A 15,442-nucleotide genomic window follows, 5' to 3' on the forward strand; every position below is an offset into this window, starting at 1 on the left:
AAAAATAAAATTTTATTTTCTTGTCTGTAACAATAGAAAGATGTGTTTCCATAGTAGCAAAAATGCCATTGGAAAAGAAGTCCTCACAGATCCCATTCAGCTCAGTTGTTCTGCCTTATCCTATGGCATGGCTGGAGATCACAAACACCTACATTTTTGTCATCCAGCAAGGGGCAATAGTCCCAGTCAGTAATTTCAGTCTCTCCTAAGATGCAGTTTTCAGGAATAACCAGGAGATAAAAATAAATAAATTAATTAAATTAAAAAATAAGACCAAACACCTAAATTAGTGATTGAGAACAGCAGTAATTATATCTAAGTCAGTATGACTTGCACTCTCTAGCAGCTTCTGAAAACTGTGTTAAGTCTTTCATTTTCCTCACTAAACTCTTACTCCCCTGGGCATCTAGCAACTGGTTCATATCTACCACCTTGAGTAATCCAAGGTATCTCAAGTTATACAGAGGCCTCTGTGTAGACAACTGGATCAAGTCCTTGACATTAATCTCACATTTAGAGGTAGGATTTAGATCTAAATACAGACATCTAAATATAAGTGTCTACAATATATGCTGGTGTACTCGGTTTACACGGCACGGTTTTAGCAGCGAGGCTGCAGGTGTGGCCTCTGATGTGTCAGATCATAGTCAGCTGCAGCCAGCTCCAAAAGGGACCCACCACTGGCTGCAGCTGAGCCATGAGTAGTGCTGCTTGGGCCTCTATAAGAGCAGATTAAAGGAAGGGGAAAAAAACAAAGAAACAAACAAAAACTGCTGTGCTACAGCAGCTGGGAGAGAGGAGTGAGGAATGTGAGAGAAGCAGACCTGTAGCCCCCAAGGCCAGTGCAGCAGGAGGGCAGGAGGTGCTCCAGGCACACAGCACAAGTTCCCCTGCAGCCTGTGAAGGGAGAGGCCCCTGGTGGAGCAGGCTGTCCCCCTGCAGCCCATGGGTCCCACATGGAGCAGATCTCCACGCTGCAGCCCCCCCGTGGATGGAGGAGCCCCCGGTGGAGCAGGTGGATGTGGCCTGGAGGAGGCTGTGGCCCATGGAGAGCCCCCGCAGAAGCAGGCCCCGGGCCGGAGCTGCAGCCGGTGGAGAGGAGCCCACGCAGGAGCAGGGGGGCTGGGGGGAGCTGCTGCCCACCCGTGGGGGACCCGTGCTGGAGCAGCTTGCTCCTGGGGGATGGACCCCGTGGGACGGAGCTGTGTGGGAGCAGTTCTTGAAGAGCTGCTGCCTGTACGCAGCCCCTGCAGGCTCAGTTCGGGAAGGACAGCATCCTGTGGGAGGGACCAACGTGGAGCAGGGGCAGAGAGGGGCCATGAGGGAGCAGCAGGCGGAGACAAAGCCTCAGGACCTGACCGCAGCCCTCATTCTCCTGTGCTGCTCACAGGGAGGAAGGAGAAGAGGGTGTATGGGGAGGGTGGTTTTAGTTTGCTTTTAGTTTCTCACTGTTCTGGTCTTCTCGGGATAGCTAATACATTATATTAATCTCCCTTATGCTGAGTCTTTTTTTGCCCATGACAGTAACTGGAGAGGATTGTGCCTTTCCTTATCTCAATATATGAGTTTTTTATTCATCATATATTCTTCCCTTGTTTTGCATGGTGGAGCTTAGCTAGTCACCAGCATGAAAACACCACAGCTAATTGCAGGGCTCGAATCAACTGCTTGTGCAAATAAAGAATATTCTAGAACAGTTAACTGTCTCTTTTCTGACCTACGTCCCATCTGTCAGTCCTATAGAACTGTCCTGGAAACCCTAAAGCATCTCATATGATGAGCATCTTATATAATATTCATGTAACAGATGACTGTACTTGGGCAACTGAATCACATCTTTAGACACCACCTACTTAGCTCCCCCCGTGACACATAACTCCACTCACACTTCTTGTCAGGCCACAGGTTTCATGCAGCTCCTGTGTGATATTTGTGAACACATCTATTTGTACATATTTTAATCTTGCTGTTTGTGTATGAATTTTACAAGGTTATGTCTAACTGACACTAGATACCCATCTCTAGATAATATAAGAACACTTATACTCTTTTATGAAGCTGGATATAAATCCTAATAACTACAAACTATTATTAACGGGTTAGGAAGAAGAAAATTCTCTGCAGCACTAGAATGCAGGAAGACAGAATTCTTTTCCATCTCCTTTAACAAAATATTTAAGGATTGGTTACCTTGGTCTGACACAGGCGTCCTCTTGGTTGTTTTTATGAGTTTAGAGAGACAGGCATCTCATGAGCACAATGTATTTTCAGGATGAAAATCCTGAAAACCAATCCTGAAAACCTAAGATCAGAACTGCTGGAAGATGCCTTCTTCTCTCATCATCTATCCCTGCAGCGTTTTTTGACTAGTGAAGATTTAGAAGACTAATCTTAAATTGTCTAAAGCATGTCCTACCCAATGTGTTTGAAATATGTATGCAAATCACATGAATACAGTTCAATACAGTTCATACTTGAAATACATTAGAAAGCTACAAAGAAAAAAGCATGCCCTAAGGTAGCTTCAGGGTGGAGCAAAATAGAAACCACAGAGCTGCAAATCTGACACTTTCTGTATTTTGAAACTGAAGTCTTGAAGAAATATTAGAAGAGTTAATAAGGTAGGGTTTTTCTTTCTTTCTTTTTTGTTTATTTTTTAATGTAAAAAATGTAAAGCTTCCCTTGATCAACACTGTCCAAGCAGAGCTGTATTGAAGAGCAAATATGAAAAACCACTTCTAAGGACCATATTTCAGATCCAACTGGTATTTTTAGTTTGTTCTCTGGAAAGAAAATCAGAGCATACAGCAGCACAGTTCCCCTCTTCAAAGCCCTAACATCTTAGGAGAGAAAGGAATAAATTAAACATCTTACATGTTGAAATTGTTCAGGGTTGTCTCCCCCGACTTCTGCAAAGGACTGTCAAGTGAGCAGTGAGGCAAATGAGAGACAACTGAAGAGGCTTTGACACTTTTCAGGAAGTTCCCTTTGTTTCACCTGATACAGAGCAATTGCCTTGACCTTCTGTCTAATGTGTTAACATTTGTACCTTCTGATTCGCCTTTATGGGCAGTACCACTTACCTTCTTTCCAATATTGTTTTTGTTGTGTTTTTTCCCTACTTCTATATCTGCAGTGTCTCACAAAGTACCTCTCTGCATTAGTCTGTTTCTCCTTTAACTTTCCTTCTCATGCTCAGTATCATATATGTGCCTTGTTTTTCAGAGATTGATGTGATGCTGAAAAACATCCATCCCACTTCCAGCTGAAATGTAGTGAAAACAACAATAACAACAACAACAAAAATAAATACAAATATAGACAGTAGAGACAGAAGTAAACTTTGATTCCTGAATTGGGATACATATGCTGTAACTTAGATAATTAAAATAACATAATAAAAATTAAATATCTAAATTAAAGGTAGAACCCTTTTAAAGCCACTGGTGAGTAAGAACCGTAACGGCATCATTGTTCATCTCACTTACATGTTTTGCTTAGGAAAAAATAACCATACTCTGGAGCTACCTGTATAGCCTGTTGATTATGAAGGAAGCCTGTGATACATGCTTTGCTTTGGATCAGATGAAACCCAACTATATGTAACAGGATTTCTGATCCATGATTTTTTTTTTTTAATTATTTTTTCAATTATTACAGATTATTTTATTGAAGCTTAACAATTTTAATTTAATTTGTCCAAAACTTTGAAAAGAGAATCAGAAAGGGAAATGCATGAGTCCAGAGGGCTTAGGTGGTATTTTAAACAATACACACCTAAAAAAAAAAACAAAAAAAAACAAAGAATAGCATGTATTTTTCCATTTATATTTTCAGTCTGACTTTAACCACGAAGAGGCCAATGCTTAAGCTTGATCTCATTTGTATTTCAAGCATTGTCTGAAAACTCAAAACTGAAGCTTTGCATTTAATTCATGTGGTTTCCAATGCACAAATAGGCAAAGGCAGTTTTCTTCAGACGTGGATTTTATCCTAGATGTCTTGGTGACTGACATATCTCAGGCAGTATTTTAGGTCATACTGTCATCCCTTGTGGAAGGGATCTCCTCACCAGCACTCTCCCCATGTCGTCTGCTGCTGCTGGGGCTGATACCTGCTCCCCAGCTGAGCATCTCCAGCACAGCAGTTCATGACTGCTCACTGTGCTTGGCTGCCTTTTTGTGCACACCTCTGGCACATCTTACATCTTGTTTTCACCTGGCACATGTCAATTCCTGCAACTCCTTCACTTACAAGGTAAACACAGACTGACCATAAAGGCTAGGCACCCCCCTGCTGCCTTTTCCTCTGCATGTTTACCCAGTGTGAAATCAGCTACGTGGTGTTGGTCCTATTTTGTTGGTAAAATCCCTGTTTTTTTCTCATAAAAAAAAAAAAAAAAAAAAAAGCTTTATAACACTCCAAAAAAGCTGGTTTGAGATTTTTATGAGAATCTCTTATCAAACTATATTCTAGTGTTGCCTATATCCCCTCCTACTGATGCTGCATACTGTCATGGCCTCCGGCTACAATTTCTTTATTGAGATATTTCCAGTGGTTACATTGTCTGGAGCTATTTTGTAAGTGCTCAGGTAAATAGACATGCAGAGGAACAGTAATTTCGAAGAGGTGAAGCTGTGTGGAGCTGTATGATTACAGGAAAGAAAGCACCTTTATATAGGAAAAAAACAGCATAGGTATTGAGTTAGGCTATTCTGGAAAAAGTGTGTGCATGCACTGTACTATTTTTATATGCTGTTAAAACATAAGCCCTATTTTTTTTTCCCTTGAGAAAAAGAAACTGAAGAACTGAATATTTCTCTAAGTCTTCTCCATGAATTTAAGTTTCAGGTCCATATTTTCAAATGGTTTACGATTAACCTGTATTTGTGAACAGTCATTAGGGCATAAGCAAGGCTATATCAAGCAATGCTTGTTCCAGTAGCTCATGAGAGCCCTAAGGAAGATGCAAAAGTAAAACATTCAAAATGATTTCATGGAAGGAAATTGTATTTAGATAGTCTGATATTTGGGTCTGTTTTTTACTTTTTCAGACTGGTCAAACATTTCAGCAGGAATTCAAAAATCCTTCTCCAAAATCAATAGTCTGTGCAAAACATCTTTTGGATCAGGAAGGAAATCAGGAAGGATTTTTGGCACATGTACTGACCTCCAAAACCAACCAAGAAATCATTAAAAAATGTTCCAGCCAGCTCTGATGGAAACATATTACTTCATTTTTCTTTCTGCTATTTTAATGCCATTGTTCAAATGTGTAGCTATAAAGAAAGAAAAGTGGAGTGCTGATAGAAATGTAGTACATGGCCAAATCCTGAGCAGTCACCTGTGAAGCAAGAGCAAAAAAATTAGAGGAATTTAGGTTCTTTTTGTCTCAGTGTGTCATTATATGACTCACCAAATGTTCCCCTCCATCACATATCAGAAGTGGAGGTACCAATGTTCCAGCAGTTTTCTTGCTGGGTACAGAGGTAACCACTTCCTGCTAAAAGCATCTGAATTGTTTTCAAATAGCTGATAAGTGCAAGTGCCAAGAGGGAAGTAGGGGGAAAAGAAAGAGAAAATATATATATATATATAAATGGAGGAAAAATAATAGAACCCAACAATTTAAATATGAGACGTGGATTAATCAAATTAAATTATATTCTCCTTTGTGTCTCTGGGAGGAAAGAAAATTACTGGTGTTCCAGTATTTGCTATTTTATTAAAAGCTACTCTATTTTTTTTTCCCCAAAGCTTTTAAAGCAGAGACCAAGATTAAAATCTGACCAGTAGTTAAAAGCTACTTTCCTTTTGTTACCAAGCTTCTGAAAGGGTACTCAGGAAAACATGCATTAAAAGCTGAGGGATGAGGATAGACAGTGCAGGCACCTTGCTGCTTCAGTGTATTATGTCCCATATTCAGGCTAATGCCAGAAACAGCAATACAAAGCAGAAGCCACATGCCAGCAAAACAGGCAAGCACCTGCTTAGCTTAAGTTCTGAAAACAAACAAACAAGCAAACAAAAAATTTAAAACCTTTGAGATTCACTGTGTAATTCAAAGAGAAATTGTGATATTAAAAGGCATAGGGTATACTAACGCTTACTATAAGTCCATACTGGTGCTGGAGATCTATTGATATTCTCAACCAAGACTGGGCTATCACTTCATTTTCAGCATGAACGGGAAACCTTCTGCAATACCAGGAGCAGACTACAGAGAGCGATGTGCTATCACTTTGCCGATCCATGACAAAATTGGCTGTAGCGCAATGATTCGTGAGCAACAGCCTCAGCACAGTGAGGGCAGGCTGTCTTTACTACTTGCTGCCACATGTTTGTATGCAGAAGAACATGGTGGGAGGTATCATCTGGTTAAACTTCACTACAGCTGATGCAAGTGGGATCATTTTATAAACCATGGTCTAGTGAGGGAAGTCTGAGATAAAGAAGGGAAGTCTTTATAAACCATGGTCTAGATCTAGTGTGGGAAATCTGTGGTGAAATTCATCTCATTTTAAAGCAGAATATCTAAAACAGATCACATCTCAAAATGATCTCTTGTGACTATAAAAAGAAATGAGGTCACCTGGCCTGGATTTAGGGAGTGACCCTTTTAATGATTAAATAATATCAAATTAATTCCTTCTCTGAAGCTGACCAAGCTGACCAAATGATTCCACTGGGATTGCTTCTCTAAAAAATAAAAGGTTCATTCTCCCATTACTAAGACATCTAAATCCCAAAGCATGCACATCTCCGGCAGAGGAAAACAAACAAACAAACAAACAAACAAACAGAAAACAAACAAACAAACAAACAAATAACAACAACAACAAAAAAAAAAACTAATAATTATCAAAAGGTAACCCCATGATACACTTCTTAGGATGATAGATAGGTGTTTTATTTTCCATGGTGGTAGTTGTATGCATTTCCTTCTCAAAGTTACAAGAGCAATTTTTTTTCATCAAGAAAGACACACACACACACAAAATAAATAAACTAAACAAGCAGACAGACAAACAAACAAGCAAAGACCATGCTCTTTGAATTAATGTAGTATGCCCTGTTCCGGGAACAGATTTAAGCATGTGTGCCATATTAACCATGTGAGTAGGTCCAGTTGTTTTCCACAACTGGTGTGGACTTTTATACAAGGATCCAAGAACCCCAAGAAATGTTACAGAGACTGTAAAATCGGTAGGAAAAAACAACCAACCAAAAAAAAAAAAAAAAAAACCCTTCACCTTTCAATAAACCATTGACATTTCCAAAATTTTCCATCTATTCCTGGTTATGAAGTAAGTAAGTTAATGTTTCCAATATGTTTCCAATACCTTCATCATTGCAACCTTTTCTGTATTGGAAGGAAAGTAAAAAAAAAAAAAAAAAAACACCTTTTTTTCAGTCGAATTGAATGATTTTCTGTTTTTGAATCCCCTACAGAAGATATAATAGCTTTGCAATCTGTGATGATGGTGACGTGGAAAATAATTCTATTAACACTCATCTAGGTATAACATTTACTTGTTACTGCTTTTTTCTCCTGCATCTACCCACAAACATTCAAAATACATGTTTTTAAAATGAACTCCACAATTAAACAATTGCCCGCTAGAATCAGAATCCACCCACATTGCAGGTCTAGCCCTGTCACCAAAACCGACCCACACAGAGTACACTAAAAGCCTACTTTCTTTTTTTTTTTTTTTTTTCTAAAATCCATTAAAATCTATTAAAAGAACATAAATGTACTAGTAAAACAAAATACAGAGAATGGACTAGTAAGGTTTTGACACAAAGCTAGGAAAAGGGACACCATGTGATTTTCGGACCTGACAAATGTGGATGCAAATTCATCCAATGCTGTCCCAACCAGGTGACTGAGACATCATGGGTACACCTGTGAGGTAGTTTCCTACCACTGTAAACAGAAAAATTCCTGCAGCACTAAGCCCAGATCAGCTGTTAATTTATATTGTTTTTTCTTGACATTTAAGGTGGATTTTATGGCTTGAATTGAGGTCTGTCCAACTACAGCAACAATACTGGCTGTACCTGCAGTGCAGGTTTTTGTGCTAAATCCACACTTGCTGCTTGATGGGGTAGACCTAAGTGAATCCTGCTTCTGGCAGGAGTTGTTTGCTCCCAAACACTAGCTCTGAGGCACTGATTGATACATTCAAGTGATTCAGCCTTTGCTTTGTCAACTTTGCCATCTGCTTGCTTCTCCATCGTCTGCCCAAATGGGAGGGAATAGCCTTACAGAATCCCTTCTCCCAGACACTACCACCAGCAACGCAAGGAGTCTTGGCAGTCCCCAGAGAGATTGTAATGTGTTCCCTTCATGCTTGGAGGTGTCTATAGGGTGGAATGGAAATTCTCTATGGTCCAGACTGGTCTCTAGTGTGGCTGTGAATGTAAAGTGATATATATTGTGCTTAGATGTCAGCCAACAGTGGCCTTGCAAAGAATTTGCAGGATTCTCTTGTCATGTTTGGTGGTCCAGGAGCCTGCAGACCATGCTCAGGGGTGAATACAAGCTTCAGCTGTGGCTGAATCCACACCTGTAGTCACAGAACATATTGAAGGGGCATCCTTGGTTGAGATGCTTTCCTCAGGGGCATTTTTGGCGTGCTCTACAAAGTGAAGTTCAATGTAAACACAAGGTACTACTCTGCAGACAGCCTCTGTGATCATTTCAGGGATTTAGGGCAAGCAGAAAGGGAAAGAAAGTGCAATGTCCTGGCTGTAGGATGGATAGTGGAGTCCATTGGTGCTGTACTGATTGCCATGAGTCTCGCTGGAAAGACAGTGAAATAATTCATCCATTCATTAGAACATCTTAATTGGTATATGCCAAGGGAACTCTCAAACTGTAACCTGGTTTCAGTGGGATCAGACCTATAAAGGTCCCGGCTGCCATCTAGTGGAACTGTGATGTGTATATAGACTAAAATAAATATATAAATGGTACATCTGGGAATGATAAAGGTTTTACCTGTAGGTGAAATATCTTTTTTACTTGAACAAACAAACAAACAAACAAACAAAAAAGTAGCTAAAAGGATGCCTAGACACCAATGAAACTGAGGACAGCACCACATCATAATCACAGAAAATGGGCAATAAAGGAATGCCAAGGCCATCTTGCCCAGCATTTCTGAAATAGGTTTTCTGTGTCAACTCTATGGAAAAACACACAGTTCGGTTTTCATTCCCAACTAAAGAAAAACTGGACTGCTTCCAGAGTGATTGTATGGTGCTTCCCCAGCTTGTTCTAATTGCAATCACAGCTGTACTTGTTTTGCTAGAGAAGGTGGCAGATGTTTTCATTGAAAGCTCACTTTGCAACTTTCTGAACAGTGATGTGCATTGAAAAATACCAATCCTTTTCATTCTCATACCAGACCAGACTGAATACTCTCCTCGTTTGTAACTCATCACTGACAGTGACCAGAACTCACACCTAGAAAAAAAAGTGCAAGCATGGAGCAGGCACATAAACTGCTTCCCTGAGAACCTCATTGACTCGAGTCCACTCACAGCTCTGGCGTTTCCCAAGTTTCGAATAAAGAATTTCTCTTCCACTCATTTGTCCAATCTTGTCTTGAACACACAAAGACTTTGAATAATCTGACATAGCTTTGTAAAATAGAGTACACAGGGTGAGTGTACTCTATTTTCAGGAAATAAACCTCTCACTTCCACACTGCCACATCATCACGTTTCCCTTTAATGTACTTTTATGTTCCCTTGCAAAAATTTACCTTATTTCTCTAGACCCTGTAGTTCCTGGATGGAAACCAATCTGAGTGATAAAAACAAAGCTTGTGCTTGGGCAGAGCAGGAGAAGCATTACTGCACCCTCTCATCCTTTCCTACCCTTAGTTTGGCTACAGCAGCTATAGCTGAATCCCATTTCTATTTTAATGATGCGGTTACAGCTCTTTGTCCTGCACATGGGGTATCCAAGTAGTAATTTTAGCTTCACAAATTCTTTTAGGTGACAGGGAAATGGACCACTGCAGAGTGCTTCTTTCTACCTCCCTAACACAGCTCTATCAAACTACAAGATGAGCATTTGCTGTATGCAACATAAAAGATAACTGGTGGAAGAAAGGCAAAATTTTGCTAATATTTTAAACATGCAAAAAGCATGGAGAGATCAATCTGACTCAAGTCAAATTTGGGAAAAGGAAATGGATACCTATAGCTTGGAAGTGTTTTGACCAGGAAAAAGAACCATATAAGCTAAGCTTGGAACAGGGAATATCATAATCTTCTAGATAGCTCTGCACACACCAGACTACAGCATAGATGATATGTCATGATAAGTGAAATAGGGGAAATAAGGAAATATTTATTGCAGATATTTCTGTGTACACTACAATATTATGTATTTTCTACATGTTCTCCAGTAATTAAAATTAATTAATTAATTAAAATGCAACTTTTCATACATGGACTTTTATACCTGGACAAGCTAGAAAAGTGGGCCTATGTGAACCTGATGAGGTTCAACAAGGCTAATTGCAAGGTGCTGCACCTGGGTCAGAGCAATCCCAGACACGAGCACAGACTGGGAGAAGAGCTCATTGGGAGCAGCCCTGCAGAGAAGGACTTGGGGGTTCTGGAGGACAAAATTTTGACATGAGCCAGCAGTGTGCACTTGTAGCCCAGAAGGCTAACTGCATCCTGGCTGCATCACCAGAAGAGTGGCCAACAGGTGGAGGTAGGTGATTGTCCCCCTCTGCCCCTGTGAAACCTCACTTGGAGTACTGCATCCAACTTTGGGGCCCCCAGCACAAGAAGGATGTGGGGCTACTAGAGTGGGTTCAGAGGAGGGCTGCAAAGTTCATCAGAGAGCTGGAGCACCTCTGATATGAAGAAAGGCTTAGAGAGCTGGGGATGTTCAGCCTGGAGAAGGGAAAGCTTTGGTGTGACCTTGTTGCAGCTTTTCAGTACTTAAAGGGAGCTCACAGAACAGATGGAGAACAACTTTTTGCTCAGGCAGACAGGATGAGGGGGAATGATTTTAAACTAAGAGATGGAAGATTTAGATTAGATTTTAGGAGAGTGTCTCACCACTCAGAGGTTGGTAAGGCAGTAGCACAGGTTGCCGAAGGAAGTTGTGGATGCCCCATCCCTGGAAGTGCCTAAGACCATTTTGGATGGGGCCCTGGGCAACCTGATCTAGTGGTTAGCATCCCTGCCCATAGCAGGGGGGTTGCAACTGGGTGATCTTTAAGGTCCCTTGCAACCCAAGTTGTTCTAAGCTTCTATGATTCTATGATACATCAGTTTTGTCCAATCATATATAAAATGACAGAAAAATATTATTGCTACATAAAATTGCAAATAATCTTTTGACTTTCTTATATTATAAAATATAAGAATTGGTTGGAATTAGATGATTTTTTAAGCCATTTCCAACTCAAACCATTCTATGATATAATTCTATGACACAATACATATTAATATATATTAAAAATTGATAGCAATTGAGCCACAATGTAGTGCAAATAAAAATTTCCAGTCATTTAATATGAGGATGTGTAATATGAACTTGATGTATTTTTATTTGCTACTAAATAACATTGATATTATGCAAACATATAAATAATGAAATATTCATATAAATTGAAATTCTCTTTTAAGCTTTTCAGTTATTAGATTTTCACAGTATGTTATAAAATCATGTCTGCCAAGCAAAAAACCACCATCGTTCTGTTTGAAAATGCTTTGCAGTAGGCAAACTGATTAAAAGCTTTTTTTTTTTGTGGAATAATTGCAAGAGTTCCACCTTAAGGACACCATGCTAATATCTTAATTTGATAATATGAGAGTGCAACTCAAGCTAGACAGTGATTGCAGAGATGTGATTGTCTCTCTTGTAATCAAAGCTGGTATAGATTGCACATCTGATCTGTTTTAATTTTCAGACCTCTCCCCAGTCATCAGGGAACAGTGCCATTATAATTAAAAGCCTTTTCATGCTTGTGTGCAATATACTGAAGATAGACACAGCTCTTTTCCTACCGATATATACAGGCAACACAAAAGATATGGAATATCTTTTGGAACATGGAATGGTATCAGGCTCTGCATATTGGGTAAGGTAAAAAATAAATCTAATGCTCACTAAACATATTGGGCTACTTCTATGTTTTTATGTTTGTTGTTCTCTACAATGTCCTATTCCAAGGTCATGTCCTTATAAGTGATGGGAACCCCTTGGTAGAGGTGGTAAGCATTTAATGTATTACAGTTTGAATTGTAATTTAAATAAAGCAAAACATTGAAAAAGCCACATAGAATTAGAGAATCATATAATTATAGAATATCCCAAGTTAGAAGGGACATCCGAAGATCACTGAGTCCAACACTGTTCTCTCAAATCTGAAATTATTCAGATAACATCTGATAAAAACAAACACCTACCCTGATGTTAGATAAAGCCAGAAGAACCAAGGTTGATAACTGGCAGTCATGATATAATGCATCAGTTCATTTTTTAGTATAAAATATAGACTGCTAGGAGGAACTTTGCCATTTCTATTGATATCTGTTGAGGTTATTAGTAGTTTATGCACTGTTTTGAAGCAATATAAGGCAATAAGCTACATAGTTTCTATGATAAACAGTGTAAAAGGGTGGTTGCTGCCTCAGAAAAGATTTAAAAAATAAAAAAAAAAAAATTGAGGACAATACAGATGGACAAAAGCCTAATGGAAACTATTACCTGAATGTGTAATGTAGAAGAAACTAATCAAATACTCTACAATGGGATATTTCTGGTCAAATAATTGCATGGAAGATGGAGTCTTTAGTGATTCCATGCTGCCAAAAACAGTGTTTATTTTTGGGAAGCTGGTAGGTGTCTTTGAGGGCAGAAGGATAAAACTTAATCAATGTTATACAATTGGTTGTGATACAACATAAAAGCCAAGTCCAGATGACTGAAGTCATTTGGCAGTGGCAGAAACTGCTCACCATTTTGTTTGCTGCAGCCTGTAGCGAGATAATCTCAGCCATCATGCCTGGGAGCTCTGTTTTACTTCTGTCTTTGCTGCAGGGATTACACTGTAATGGGTAATTTCCATACCCTGAGCTTGCTCCTCTCTCTTCAGGTCAATTTTTCATTGTTCTGGCCCTACTCCAAGTGAAAACAAATCATACTTAGCATAATTGATTCTTCAAAGGTCAAGGAGTTTCTGTTACTCACACTTTTCATACCTATTTTATAAAAGTTTGCATGTGACAGACAGAAGCTTGCAGAAACAAACTTATGCAATAAGTGTGCACATGTTCCTAAGGTAGGGTTAAGCCAGGTGAAAATTATCTGAAGTCAATGCAATTCCTTTCTTGAAAAATCAAAAATTGATTGTTTTTTAATTTTGTGTAACACTTCAAAATCATGATTGAATTTGCTAATGTAACCTTAATATCTATGCCATGATTAGTCATAACTGATATTAATATTCTAATTAAATAGTAGGAGTCATATATTCTGATTTTAGCCATTTCTGTTTCCAGTTTCAGCTATCCTACAGGAAAGTATTCCCTCTATGTTACCTATTTATTTTAGGAAGGAATGAAGTGCTCTCTGAAGATTCACATTCTTGTTCATGTTAGAAAAAGTTAAAGGACTAGAAAGGGCAAAGGTCTAACTTTTAATGGCCAAATTTAGGTGTGAATGGATGTTGCAAATACTTGAATGCAGCCAAATATCCTCCCTATTAAACACAGTAGAAAGCAAAGCAAAATTGTTTGGACAGATTGCTAGTATCCTTGACTCAGATGGATTTGGGGCCAAACCTTTAATGCAGGCTTCTATAAAAGCAGAGGACAAGAGCCCTAAAAAGTCCATGTATTCATGTGCCTTCTTATTGTTGGGGTTTAACCTAGCAGGCAGCTAAGCATCACACATCCATTTTCTTATTCCTCCTCCAACCCCTACACTAGGATGGGAGAGAGAATGGATGGATTTAAAAAACAAAACAAAAAAAATATATATATAAAAATAACAGAATATAAAAAGCAATGCAATTGTTCATCACCCACTGACCAGCCCATCCCTGAACAGTGCCCCCCACCCTAGCCAACCACCCCAGTTTATTGTTCCGCACCTTATGATATGGAATATCTCTTTGGCCAGTTTGGATCAGCTGTCCTGGTTCTGTCCTCTCCCAGTTTCTTGTGCAACCCCAGCCTCTTTGCTGGCAGGACGGTATGGGAAGATGAAAAAATACAGAACTATGGCAGATACTAGGAAGAAAATTATCTCAGCCCAAACCAGGACAATATCTGTTACACAGGTGTCCATTTAATATCATCAAGGTAACATAATTTCAGAGTTTTAGGACTTAACTGCAAGTCAGAAAATCCAATTAATATAGCCAAGACTTACAAGAGATTTAATATGACACGTTATACCTCTGGCTGAGACATAGAGAAAAGCAGAATGCCATCACACATTCAGAAACTGAGTGAGCCAGGCAATGACTGACCTGTTCATTAGAAGAACAAATTTTATTTGCTTTTTATCTCTTCTTCTTTTATCTTTCAGTTAGACATCATGATGGTCTTCAGGGGAAATTTGCTACTTCACAGCTAGATATACAACAACAAAAATGCAGACGCTCTAGAAATTTTTCTGTCTAAATATCTGTGGATAGATATGGGTAAAATTTAGACTTTTTACTCTGACCTATTACTCTGGGCTTTCTAGCTGGTAGAGACAGTGATCTGCTAACGTTGAAAAAACAAGTCTATCTCCAGGGAAGAAGACTCATTCAAATACCTTGACATTCATGCCTCTTTTTCACATTAGCAGAATGCTATATACAAACTCATCTTTCTGTTAGTCTCTTTAAACAGATCGTCAGCTGCTCGACACATTTCCATCTAGCTCACCTCAAATCCCTCTGGAAATGGGAAGAAAACCAACATAAACATTTTAGGCCCCACATTGCAATCTGTATTCTAAGGAGTCACTGAAGAAGTGGAAATGAAAACCTTCCTCCCCTTGCTCTTTCAGACTCTTCTCTCACCCTCAGGTATGAATTCAGACATTGCTGTGTTTTTCACAGACTAAAGAAAAAACAAAGAGAAAAAAAAAAAAAAAAGTAAATGGAAAGGAAGGAAGACACCCCTTGGCATCTAGATTTTACATGAAAACTAGCTAGCATAACATCTCACTTCTTTCAGTTAGCTATAATTACACTAGCTGTAATTACCTGGACACAGCAAAGCAGAAAGGAAGGCAATTCCACGTTCCTATATTAACATTTCTTTTGTTTAATAGGACTTAGAAGCACACCTGAATGTCCTGAAGAGCAGAGTGAAAACACATTGGCCTGACGGTCCTCACTGTTCAGCACAGTTTAGCTTTTCTGACTCCTTTCCAAACTCTGATATTCCCAGCAAAGAA

At 39.1% G+C, this 15,442-nt stretch overlaps 1 long non-coding RNA gene across 1 annotated transcript; it reads left to right on the top strand.

The window, feature by feature from the left end:
• The first annotated feature begins 10,648 nt into the window (after window positions 1-10,648).
• Window positions 10,649-15,434, top strand: LOC311432439. The gene is made up of 3 exons (XR_014690069.1): window positions 10,649-10,741; window positions 14,877-15,068; window positions 15,317-15,434. It is a non-coding gene; the product is annotated as an uncharacterized lncRNA (long non-coding RNA).
• Window positions 15,435-15,442: the final 8 nt, after the last annotated feature.

The sequence above is a fragment of the Aythya ferina genome (assembly GCF_964211825.1).
Source record: "Aythya ferina genome assembly, chromosome: 2".
Classification (NCBI taxonomy): Eukaryota; Metazoa; Chordata; class Aves; order Anseriformes; family Anatidae; genus Aythya; species Aythya ferina.